The sequence below is a fragment of the Callithrix jacchus genome, chromosome 6 (genome assembly GCF_049354715.1).
Source record: "Callithrix jacchus isolate 240 chromosome 6, calJac240_pri, whole genome shotgun sequence".
In the NCBI taxonomy this organism is placed as follows: Eukaryota; Metazoa; Chordata; class Mammalia; order Primates; family Cebidae; genus Callithrix; species Callithrix jacchus.
In genome coordinates, this window is record NC_133507.1 from 163,183,554 (window position 1) to 163,196,769 (window position 13,216).

General features: G+C 49.0%; 1 pseudogene; it reads left to right on the forward strand.

The window, feature by feature from the left end:
• The first annotated feature begins 1,440 nt into the window (after positions 1-1,440).
• LOC128932519 (U6 spliceosomal RNA) lies at positions 1,441-1,540 on the forward strand (annotated as a pseudogene).
• The last annotated feature ends 11,676 nt before the right edge of the window (positions 1,541-13,216 follow it).

Sequence of the window (13,216 nt, forward strand, 5' to 3'; positions counted from 1 at the left end):
TTCCTTTTTTACAGAAGCACTAAGCTGAAGAGTCCCTTGAGAACAAGTACTATCCTGTGGTTTCATAACCTTTCTTCCGTTTATGGTTCTTGCCACGTTAAATTTAAATTATATCTTATCAAGATGGATAAACCCAAGTTTTCCAGAGCTGGAATATAAAAAATGGATGGACCTATAAGTCCTACTCACCCATAGCCAACGCATGGAGACCTCAACACACCTGGGCCCTAGACATCACCTTTCATTGTGAGTAGCTCTGAGATAACACTTCTGGTTGGTAAGTGCCCACTGGCAATAATTTATGTAACAGCAAGTGAAGGAATGAAGAGTCAACAAAACATTTTCTGTTCCCAATTCTAGCATGAATTTGATTAGATAATTACTCTATGAAGAATTTTCATATGCCACAGTTCTGACCAAATTCTCAAGTGAACCGAAAAATTATATTTAAAAGTCAACCTTCTTTCTCACTCTGTTGCCCAGACTGGAGTGCAGTGGTGCAATTATGGCTCAGTGCAGCCTCAACCCCCTGGGCTAACGCAGTCCTTCCTCAGCCTCACAAATAGCTGGGACTACAGATGCTTGCATGGATTTTGGTATACACAGATATTGGGGAGCTGGACCCAATCCTTCCATATACCAAGGGACAAATTGTATGTTTTGTTTTGTTTTTGAGACATTCTTGCTCTGTTGCCTAGGCTGGAGTGCAATGGCACAATCTCAGCTCACTGCAACCTCCACCTCCCAGGGTTAAGAGTGGGCTAAGATTACAGGTACCTGCCATCACGCCCAGCTAATTTTTGTAGAGACAGGGTTTCACCATGTTGGCCAGACTGGTCTTGAACTCCTGACTGCAGGTGATCTGCCTGGCCTCAACCTCCCAAAGTGCTGGGATTACAGCTGTGAGTCTCTGTGCTGGGGCTTTTTTTTTTTTTTCCGAGGTGGAGTTTTGCTCTTTTTCTCCCAGGCTGGAGAGCAACGGTGTACTCTCAGCTCACCACAACCTCCACCTCCCAGGTTCAAATGATTCACCTGCCTCAGCTTCCTGAGTAGCTAGGATTACAGGCACCACCGCACCTCACTAATTTTGTATTCTTAAGTAGAGATGGGGTTTCTCCATGTTGGTCAGGCTAGTCTTGAACCCCTGACCTCAGGTGATCCACCTGCCTTGGCCTCCCAAAGTGCTGGGATTACAAGTGTGAGTCACCGCACCCAGCCTCTATCTGTTTTTACAATTATACTGTTAATTACATGATGTTCCATGACAGTGGTACATTTTTAATGACAATTTTTAATTGAGTGGAATTACCATAAAGATAATAAAAGTAGAAGCTAATATTTACTGAGCTGTTACTAGGTGCCTTTAAATACCATAGATTTCTAAATTCCCCATAACTCTTCCTTATTTTGCTTAACCGCTCTATCTTAAATTACTCATGCTTGCTTCAGTAGCACATATACTAAAGTTGGAACAATAGAGAGATTGGCGTGGCCTCTGTGCAAGAATGACGTGCAAATTTGTGAAGTGTTCCGTATGTTTTTAAACAGAAAAATATTACTCCTGGATTTTCACTGTGTTTGTGCATATGACCTTTTGTTTAGGTTGAATTGTATCCGAAGATGATATTTCCAGAAATGAGATTACTGTGAGTCACAGGACATTAGCATTCTTGTTATACTTGATGTAAACTGCCGAGCTTTCAGGCATGGTGGCTGTTGGCCTATAATGCCAACACTTTGGGAGGCTGAGGTGGGAGGATTGCTTGAGGCCAGGAGTTGGAGGAGGCAGTACAGTGAGTCACTGTATTCTTTTTTAAAAGTTTCCAAGCTTTACCCTGGTGGAAGGCTTGTATACAATGTAAACATCACTAATAGTAGAAGAAAATGCCCATTTCACTGCACCTTTGCTGGCACAGGGTATAATAACAAGTTATGTTTTGTTTGATTATTTTTAATAAATAAAAGACCTCATAAATTTTGTTACATTTTAATATATATTTTCTTATCTTAGTTTATTAGCTTTCTTTTTCTTTCATTTTTTTTCAGATGAAGTTTCACTCGTTGCCTAGGCTGGACTGCAAAGGCACAATCTCTGCTGACTGCAACCTCCTTCTCTTGGATTCAAGCCATCCTCTTGCCTCTGTCTGCAGAATAGCTGGAATTACAGGCATGTGCCACCATAACTGGCTAAGTATTTTCAATAGAGACAGGGTTTCTCCGTGTTGGTCAGGCTGGTCTTGAACTCCGTACCTCAAGTGATCCAACTGACTCAGCCTCCCAAAATGCTGGGATTACAGGTGTGAGCTACCGTGCCCAGCTAGCTTTCTTTTTTGCTCCCTCTCTTTTGTTGGGAGACCAAGTCTCACTCTGTAGCCCAGGCTTGAGTATGGTGGTACAGTCTCGACTCACTGCAGCCTTGACCTCCTGGGCTCAGGTGATCCTTCCACCTCAGTAACTGGGACTATAGGCACATGCCACCATGTCTGGCTAATTTTTTTGATTTTTAATAGAGACGAGGTCTTGCTATGTTTTGCAGTCTGGTCTGGAATTCCTTGCCTCAAGCAATTCTCCCACTGCCCCTCCCAAAGTGCTGTTATTATAAGCCAGCCACCAAGGCTGGGCTGTCCATGTCTTTTCTGTTTATTTATAGAGTTAACATGTCTTTTACTAATTGGATGATCTATATATTTAATCTTTTATTAAATTATAATAATAGTAAAGACTTTTAAATGATGAAGTGAAAAATTATCTTTACGCTTTAGACCCATAATCTTATCTCAGGAAATAATTGGCCATATTCTTCAAATACATATGGGCTAATTGAATATCACTTCTCATTTTCATATTTTGTGGACATCTGTGTCAATTTCTATTGATCTATCTGAATCCTTTTCATGGTTTCCTAATGTTTTATTATAAGGATATATCACAATTGACCAGCCAGCCTCTATAGCCATTTAGGCTCCTTCTAATATTTGCTTTGAGCTCTTTATATCATTAAAAATTAACCTCCTCAGCAGGTTGTGGCAGGTGTGGCAGCTCACACCTGTAATCCCAGCACTTTGGAAGGCTGAGGTGGGAGAACTGCTTGAGGGAAAAGGATAAATCACCACCAGCTTCGTCTCTAATAAAAGTTAAAGATAATGTGAGCTGGACATTGCGGTCCACACCTGTAGTCCCAGCTACTGGGGAGTCTTGAGACTGGAGGATCACTTGAGCCTAGGAGGTCGAGGCTGCAGTAAGCTGTGATCACACCACTGCACTCCAGCTTTGGTAACAGTAAGAATGCATTTCTTCAATAAAATGAAAATTAGGTTGGAAGATTGCTGAAGTCCTGCAGGTTGAGTCTGCAATGAGCTGTGATTGTACCACTGCGGTCCAGCCTAGGGGATAGAGCAAGATTGTTCCTCAAAAAAGTAAAATACAATAAAAATTAACCCTTTAGCATATCTCCCAGTAACACCTTCCCTCTTATGTTTTTCCTAGAAGCGATTGAATTTTGTTTGCTTTTCACGTATCTTTTAAAACTTTTATGGGATTGGATGGATGTTTGCCTCATTCCTTCTTTTATTTTTAAAGAATGTCTTTTTGTCACTTCCAGCTGGATCTACCATGAAAGACATCAGAGTTCAGGAGGAGACTGGGTGTCATGTTATTCAGGTACAAAAAGACTTGGACAGTAACTCAAAAATGATCAAATAATAGTGCATGCATCACGTGCAATGGGAAGCTCTTCTGGAGAGTGGGAGAAGCTTCCAGATAAGGTGACAGTGAAACTGGCTTTTGAAAGATGAGGAAGAGTTGTGTGAGAGTAGGGAGCGAAGGGGGATGTGGAGGGATGGGGAATGGGCAGGGAAACCAGCACTGTAAAGACCTGGACAATTAAGGTGGCACATTCAGTTCAGGGAATGGGGAATGAGGTGTGGCAGGAATGCTCTGGAGAGACAGTAGTTTGCTTGTATGGAATTTTGCTTGAGAGACCTCACTACAGTTTCTAATCTGGTGATGTTATCATCCATCACTGTCCCTGTCAGATAGTTTGGAATAGGTGTGATGATCACAGTAACATCAAGCATAATATTTCATGAATTCTCACAAAGTCACAGGCAGGTACCAGTTATCCCCATTTTATGAATGAGGTGATAAAGACAGGGATAATAGGTGATTTCCCCAAGCTCACATGGGTATTAAGCTGAGTCAGAGGTAGGAACTGCTTTGACTTTAATGCTTGCTCTTTTCATGAGCACCCTGTATTGCTTCTCCTATGCAGTTAGGCAGGTAGGTGAAAGAAAAGCCCATGTTTCTCTCTAGTCACACACTTTGACTGACTGTGTGTGTGGAGCTCATACACCAAATTCTCCAGTGTTCTGGATAGTAACTGGGTATCCTACAATGTTATTCTGACACTACCTGGAGCTGGCTCAGACCCTGCAGGTTAGGCGTTTAGTCCCATGAGACTACCCCCACTTCAGATGCCAATGGCAAGTATTAGGTTTTCTCCTGTACCTTTGACCAAGCTATGACAAATCAGAGGTTCTCATGACCCCCTTCTTTGATTTAATCATTTGCTTGAACAGCTTACAGAACTCAGAAAAACAGTTTATTTCCTTTTTTTCTGAGAGACAGGGTCTCATTTTGTTGCCCAGGCCGGTGTGCAATGTTGCAGTCATAGCTCACTGCAGCCTCAACTGCCTGGGCCCAAGTGGTCCTCCCTGCTCCCTAGTAGCTGAGACTACACACCTGCACCACCACATCTGGCTAATTAATTTTTTTGTAGCGATGGGAACTTGTTTTGTTGCCCAGGCTGGCCACAAATTCTTGGGCCCAAGTGATCCTCCCACCTCAGTCACTTAAAGTGCTGGGATTACAGATGTGAGCCACCGCATCAGTCAGCTCATTTTCTGTTCCTGGTTCACTGTAAAGGATATGTCTCAGAAACAGCCAGCGAAAGAGATGTGCATGCTGGATGCAGTGGCTCATGCCTGTGATCCCAGCACTTCGGGAGGTTGAGTTGGGAGGATCGCTTAAATGCAGGAGCAGGAGTTTGAGTTCAGCCTGGGAAACATGGTCAAACCCTCTCTCTATAAGAAATGCAAAAATTAGCTGGGCATGTTGATATGCACCTGTAATCCCAGCTACTCAGGAGGCTGAGGCAGCAGAACCACTTGAACCCAGGATGCTGAGGTTGCAGTGAGCTGAGATCATGCTACTGCACTCCAGCCTGGGCTACTGAGCAAGATTTTGTCTCAAAAAGTAAATGAAAATAAATAAATAACTAGGTGTGGTGGTGTGCACCTGTAGTTCCAACTACTAGGAAAGCTGAGGTGAGGATGCATTGATCTAGGGACTGGGGAAACTTAGGTTGTGGTGAGGTGAAATTGTGCCACTGCACTCTAGCCTGGACAAAGGAGCCAGACCCTGTCTTTAAAAAAAAGAAAGAAAGAGGAGAAAGAAAGGAAGGAAAGGGAGAAAGAAATGAAAGAAGGATGGATGCCCGGGGAAGGTAAGTGGGAGGTGCACAGAGCTTCCATGCCCTGTGTTCAAACGCCACCCTCCCAGCACCTCCTGTGTTCAGCAACCAGAAGCTCTGCAAACCCTGTTGTTCAGGGTGTTTACAGAGGCTCTATTATGCAAGCATGATTGATAAAGTCTTTGGCCATTGGTAATTAAGTCAATCTTCAGCCACTCTCCCCTCCTGGAGTTTAGCAGGTGAGGCTAAAAGTTCTAAGCCTCTAATCATGTGGTTGCTTTCTCTGGCAATCAGCCCTCCTCCTGAAGAAATCCAGGAGCATGCAGCCACGCAGTCATCTCAACTGGGGATAAGAATCCCCAAATGCATTCTTAGCATGCTGGAGATCCCAAAGTTCTTAGAGTCTCTTGTGTTAGAAAGCTGGGGCCAAGACCAAGTATTAAAACTAAAGTTGCTCCTATCACCTCTATCACTGAGGTCTTTATAAGCATTCAAAGCTCTGTGCCAGGAACAGTATATATTTATTTTCTTTTTTTGAGACAGAATCTCCCTGTATCATCCAGGCTGGAGCACAGTAATATGATCATAGCTCACTTTAGCTTTGACCTCCTGAGCTCAAGTGATCTTCCCACCTCAGACTTCAGAGTAGCTGGGACTACACATGCATGTCACCCATGCCCAGCTCACTTTTGTAGAAATGAGATTCAGTTATGTTGCCCAGGCTGATCTCAAACTCCTGGGCTAAAGCCATTATTTCACGTCAGCCTCTCAAGTAGCTGGGACTGCAGGCGCTCACCACCATGTCTGGCGAATATTTATTGTTATGCTTTTGTAGAGGTGGGATCTCACTATGTTGTCCAGGCTAGTTTCAAACTCCACGCCTTAAATATTCCTCCTGCCTTGACTTCCCAAAGTGTTGGGATTATGGGTGGGATCCACCATGCCCAGCAGTCACAAAGATCCTTATAAAAGAAAGAGGTTAGAAGAGTCAGAATTGGAGCAGGAGATGTGGTGGTGGAAGCAGAGTTAAAGAGGGAGATTTGCAGATGTTTCACTCCTGGCTTTAAAGATGGAGTTAATGGCCATGATCCAAGCAATGGGGGTAGCTTCTAGAAGCTGGAAAAGCCAAGGGAACACTAGAGCCTCCAGAAGGAATGCAGCCCTGCTTTTAAGCACACCTTAACTTTAGCCTTAATATACCTAATTTGGGCTTCTGATTCCCAGAACTGTAAGTTGGTAGATTTGTGGTGTTTCAAGGGACTAATGTAGGGTAGTTTGTGGCAGCAGCAAGAGGAAATAAACATGACACCAAGCATCGTGGCTGATGGTGGTAATCCCAGTACTTTAGAAATCCCAGCGGGAGGATCACTTGAGGCCAGGAGTCCAAGATCAGCCTGGGCAACATAGTGAGACCCTGTCTCTACAAAAAATTAAATTGGCCGGTGTGGTGGCTCACTCCTGTAATCCTAACATTTTAAGGGGCCAAGGATCACCTGAGGTCAGGACTTTGAGACCAGCCTGGCCAACATGACAAAAATACAAAAATTAGACAGGCATGGTTGCACACAGCTGTGATCCCAGCTACTTGGGAGGCGGAGGCTGAAGAATCACTTGAACCTGGGAGGTGGAGGTTGCAGTGAGCTGGGATTGCACCATTGCACTCCAGCTTGGGCAAGAAGAGTGAAACGCCATTTCAACATAAAACAAATTAGCTAGGCATGATGGCATGCACCTATCATTCCAGCTACTAGGGAGTCTTGAGGTGGAAGGATCGGTTGAGCCTAGGAATTCGAGGTTGCAGCGAGCTGTGATTGCACCACTCTGCTCCAGCCTTGGTGATAGAGTGAGATCTTGTTTTGAAAAAAAAAAAAAAAAATGAACACGGTGGGAATGGGGACAGATGGCAGTGTTAAACAGAAAGGTCAGGGGTGGCCTCCTAAGTGAAAATTGAGCAAAGACTTGGAGGGGAAGGAGGTGGCCAAGGTGCTGAAGGAGGAGCATTGTGGGCAGAAACAACAGAATAAAGTGTCTGAGGCTCTGGAAGGAGGCCAGTAGAGCAGGAGAGGGGGAGAGAATTAGGGGAGGAGGCCATGGAGTTGCTGGGTGGGGATCAGTATAGATTGTGTAAGCCCTGGGAGGTTATTGCTGGGGCTTTGGCTTTTACTATGAGATGGGAACTGTGGGAAGATTCTGATCTGATTTGTCTCCTGATCTGTCAGGAGTTGATCTATCAGGACCTGATCTGTCTCCTGATGTAAAAGCATTCTCTGGCTGCTGAGTTGAGAAAGACTGTGGGAAGATTTGGGTGGAAGCATGGGGGTCAAGCTGCGGTAACATCCAGGTGGAAGATGATAGTGGTTTTGACCAGGGTCATGGTGGTGGTGAGAGATGGTGAGAAGAGAGAAGTAGGGGAGGAGTCCAGTGAGTTGCTGGGTGGGGATCTTCGGTACATGGTGAAGACAGTCAACAGGATTTCCTGACAGACTGGATGTGGGGTGTGAGAGAAGGTGGGGTCAAGGTTGAGTTTGATTCTTATTGAATTATTAAGTAATTATTAAAAACTCTACATCCTTTCCCAGTGTTACCAAATATGGGATGCTAGATTAAATCTTTTCAGGTGCAGTGCAGTGGCTCATGTCTGTAGTCCCAGATGTTTGGGAAGCAGAGATGGGAGTATCTTTTAAGGGCAGAAGTTCAAGACCAGCCTGGGAAACATAGCAAGACCTCCTCTCTACAAAAATATTTTTCAAAATTTAATAAAATAAATGTAGCTAGGCATGGTGATGTGTACTTGTAGTCTCAGCTACTCAGGAGGCTGAGGTGGGCAGATCTCTTGAGGTCAGGAGTTTGAGGCCAGCTTGGGCAACATAGCAAGACTTTACACCCTACAAAAAAAAATCAAAAATTAGCCAGGTATGGTGGCACTCAACTGTAGTACCAGCACTGGGGACCTGAGGCAGGAAGATGGCTTGAGCCCAGGACACTGAGGCTGCAGTGAGCTACAAGTGCACAACTGCACTCCAGGCTGGGTGGCAAAGCAGGACCTTGTCTCACAATACAAATAAAGTAATGAAATCTCAAGTCAGAGCCTTTTGGCTCTGCATTCTTGCAACCCTGGAGCCATGGAATGGGGTTTTAATCACTGGGAATGAGGAGACCCCTGCCCAGTGTTGTTGCCTGACTAATCAGTGTTTTAAAATATATGTTAATCGGGCTGGTGCAGTGACTTACGCCTGCATTCCCAACACTTTGGGAGAATGAGCCAGGTGGATTACCTGAGGTCAGGAGTTCAAGAACAGCTTTGCCAACATGGCAAAACCTTATCTCTACTAAAAAACAAAGATTACTTTGGGAGGTCAAGGCGGGTGGATCACGAGGTCAAGAGATCGAGACCATCCTGGTCAACAAGGTGAAACCCCATCTCTACTAAAAATACAAAAAATTAGCTGGGCATGGTGTCACGTGCCTGTAATCCCAGCTACTCAGGAGGCTGAGGCAGGAGAATTGCCTGAACCCAGGAGGCGGCAGTTGCAGTGAGCCGAGAACGCACCATTGCACTCCAGCCTGGGTAACGAGCGAAACTCCATCTCAAAAACAAACAAAAAACAAACAAAAAAACCCCACAAAGATTAGCTGGGCATGGTGGCAGGTGCCTGTAATCCAAGCTACTTCAGAGGCTGAGACAGGAGAATCCTTTGAACCGGGAGGTGGGGCAGAGGTTGCAGTGAACCGAGATTATATGCTTCATTCCAGCCTTGGGGAAAGAGCGAGACTCTGTCTCAAAGAAACAAAAGGATTATTTATATTAATACTTAATAATTTTAGTATTATTATCGTTTAAGATGGAGTTTTGCTCCTGCTGCATGCTCCTGCTGGCCTCAGGAGGCCCAAGCATTGGGTCGTGAAGTTGGCATCTCCAGGCCCAGCTCCTGCTCTTTTGGCGTCTCCTCCACATGGGTTCAAGATATCCTCACATGGGTGCCTCCAGGGCCAGCTGCTGCCTCCCAACGGCCCCCTGGGGCCCAGCTTCTGCCTCCCCTCAGCCTCTCTGGGAGGTCCAGCCTATGCCTTTCTTCTGGTGGCCTCCCCAGGCCCGGATCCTCCTCCTGGCCTCATCTACTGGACCACGTCCTGCCTCCCAGCAGCTGCTTTTTGCCCAGCTTCTGTCCAGCTTCCAGCGGCCTTTCTTCTGTAGGCCCGAAGCTTTCTCAAGTGGGGCTTTTCTGGCCTTCATTCTGCCTCCTGGTGGCCTTGACTGGCCCTGCTACCACCTGACATTGGCCCCACCGGGCCCAGCTCTGGACTCTCCACAGCCGCCCCATCACCAACTGCTCCCTGCTGGTGGCTTCCCCAGGCCAAGATTCTGCCTGCCTGCCTACCTGCCTGCCTGCCTGCCTGCATTCTGGCTGCGTCCACAGGCCCAGCGCCCCCCTCACACTGGCCTGTTGGGTCCCAGCTCATGCCTGTGGCAAACCTCTTCGGACCCATCTCTCGCCTCACTCTTGTCTTGAGTGTAGCCCCAGACGCTCCCTCGCAGGGGTTCTCCTCAGCCCAGCTTGCCTGTTATGGACTCTCCCAGGCCAGCTCCTGCCTCCCAGCGGCCTGTCCAGGCCCAAAGCTTCCTCTGTGGGCCCGGCCTCCCCAGGCTTAGCTCCTGCTTGCACCAGGCCCATACCGGGCCCAGCCTCTGCCTTTCAGTGGCCCCTCCAGGCCCAGCTCGTGGCATCACCGTGGCCTCTTCTCGGGCCCAGCTCCTGCCTCTGTGGCAGCCTGTATCCACAGGCCCCGCCCCCAGCCTCCCCGTGGCCCCATCAGGTCAAGCCGGTGCCTCCTGGCAGCCCTCCCGCGCCCAGCAGCGGCCTGCTGGCATCCTCTCTGGGCCCAGAATGTCTTCAGGTAGGCCTTTCGGGGCCCAGCTCCTCCTCTCGGCCATGTCAACATTTGAATTTGCCTCGCAGCAACCTCTGGGGACTCAGTTCCTCCCCATCTCCTGGCGGCCTTTGTAGGCCCGAAAGCTCAGGCCCTCGACTCAGGCTCTCCAGACCCACCCAGCTCCTGTCTCACGCTGGCCTCTCCAGGCTCGGCTTCTGCCCTCCCAGGGCATCTCCAGGCCCCAGATGTTCCTGAGTCAGCTTCTGCTGGCCCGGCTCCTGCTGCCTCATCCTGCTGGCCTCGGGAGGCCCAAGCATTGGGTCCTGAAGTTCATCTCTGTAGGCCCAGCCTCTGTCTCCTACTGGTGGCCTCCGCACACCCGTATCGTCCTCCTGGCTGTGTCTACCAGCCGACATTTTGCCCCCTGGCATCCTCTTTTGGCTCAGCTCCCGGCCAGCTCACGATGGCCTTTCGTCTGTCGGCCCGAAGCTTCCTCGGGGCTTTTGGGGTGTCCCTTCTGCCTCCTGGTGGCCTTGACAGGCCCAGCTACATCCTGACATTGGCCTCTCCATGCCCAGTTCTGGCCTCCCTACAGCACCCCCAGTACTATCCACTGTCTGTCGGCCACTTCCCCAGGCCAAGATCCTGCCTACCTCCTGACTTTGTCCACAAACTTAGCACCTCCCTCACACTGGCCAGTTGAGGCCCAGCTTGGCCTCTAGCAGGTGTCTCTGGACTTAGCTCTCACCTCGTGCTGGCCTTGAGTCTGGGCCCAGGCAATGGGCCCAAGCTTTGCCCCTGGATGCCTCTTTTTTTTTTTTCTTGAAATGCAGTTTTTCTCTTGTTACCCAGCGGTGAGTGCAATGGTGTGATCTCAGCTCACCTCAACCTCCGCCTCCTGGGTTTAGGCAATTCTCCTGCCTCAGCCTCCTGAGTAGCTGGGATTACAGGCATGCGCCACCATGCCCAGCTAATTTTTTGTATTTTTTTTTCTTCCTCGCACCAGCTTTTCTCAGCCCAGCTTGCCTCTCATAAACTCTCTGTTCAGCTCCTGCATCTTAGCGGCCTGTCCAGGCCCGAAGCTTCCTCTCCAGGCCTGGACTCTCCAGGCCTGGCTCCTGCCAGTGCTAAGCCCCTCCGGGTTGAGCGTCCGCCTCTCAGTGGACCCCCCAGACCCAGCTCATGGCCTCATCATGGGCTCTGCTCAGACCAACTCCTGCCTCTGTGGCAACCTGTCTCCACAGGCCTAGCTCCTGGCCTCCCGGTGGCCCCTTGGGCCAAACCGGTGCTCCAGGCTGCCCTCTTAGACCCAGCATCGGCCTGGTGGTGTCCTCTCGGGCCACAGAATGTCTTCAGGTAGGCCCCTCGGGGCCCAGCGCCTCCTCTTGGCAGCATCTACAGGCCCAACTTCTGAATTTGACTCGCAGCTACCTCTGTGGACTCGGCTCCTGCCCAGCTCCCGATGGCCTTTGTAGGCCCGAAAGCTCAGACCATCGACTCAGGCTCTCCAGGACTACCCAGCTCATGCCTCACGCTGGCCTCTCCAGGCTCACCTTCTGCCCATCCAGGGTGCCTATAGGCCCCAGATGTCCCAGAGTTGGCTTCTCCAGGCCTGGCTCCAGACTCCTCCTATTGGCCTTGGCAGGTTCAAGCATTGGGTTCTCAATTCAGCCTCTGCAGGCCCAGCGTCAGTCCTCCTGGCATCTCTTCCCCATGGGTGCAAAACGTCATCATGTGGGTCCTTCTAGGGCCAGCTCGTGCCTCCCAAAGGCCCCCTGGGCTTACCTCCTGCCTCCCATCAGCCTCTTCTGGATGCCTACCCTCTGCCTCTGTACTGGTGGCCTCTCCAGGCCTGGATCCTCCTTCTGGCCACGTCTACGGGCCCAAGCTTTGCCCCCGGCAGTCTCTTTTTTTTTTTTTTTGAAACGCAGTTTTGCTCTTGTTACCCAGCCGTGAGTGCAATGGTGTGATCTCGGCTCACCTCAACCTCCACCTCCTGGGTTCACGCAATTCTCCTGCCTCAGCCTCCTGAGTAGCTGGGATTACACACATGCGCCACCATGCCCAGCTAATTTTTAGTATTTTTCTTTATTTGAGACGGAGTTTTGCCCTGGTTACCCAGGCTGGAGTAGAATGGCACGATCTCAGCTCACCACAACCTCCATTTCCTGGGTTTAGGCAATCCTCCTGCCTCAGCCGCCTGAGTAGGTGGGATTACAGGCACGTGCCACCGTGTTCAGCTAATTTTTTTTTTTTTTTGAGACGGAGTTTCGCTTTTGTTACCCAGGCTAGAGTGCAATGGCGCCATCTTGGATCACTGCAACCTCTGCTTCCTGGGTTCAGGCAATTCTCCTGCCTCAGCCTCCTGAGTACCTGGGATTACAGGCACATGCCACCATGCCCAGCTAATTTTTTGTATTTTTAGGTGAGACGGGGTTTCACCATGTTGACCAGGATGGTCTCGATCTCCTGATCTCATGATCCACACCCGCCTCGGTCTCCCAAAGTGCCGGGATTACAGGCGTGAGTTACTGCGCCTGGTCCCCAGCAGCATCTTTTGGCTCAGCTCCTGGCCAGCCCCCAGCAGCCTTTTTCTGTCAACCCAAAGCTTTCTCAGGTGGGGCCTTCTGGGTGTCCCTTCTGTTGAGGACACCGGGAGGCAGAAGGGATGCCCGGAAAGCCCCACCTGAAGAAGCTTCACGCCGACAGATGAAAGGCCACCATGAGCTGGCGAGGAGCTGAGCCGAAAGAAGCTGCCGGGGGCAAAACTTGGGCCCATAGATGTGGCCAGGATGAGGATCCAGGCCTGGTGAGGCTGCCAGTAGGGAGGTAGAGGCTGGGCCTCCTGGAGAGGCCGCCTGTTGGGAATCAGGA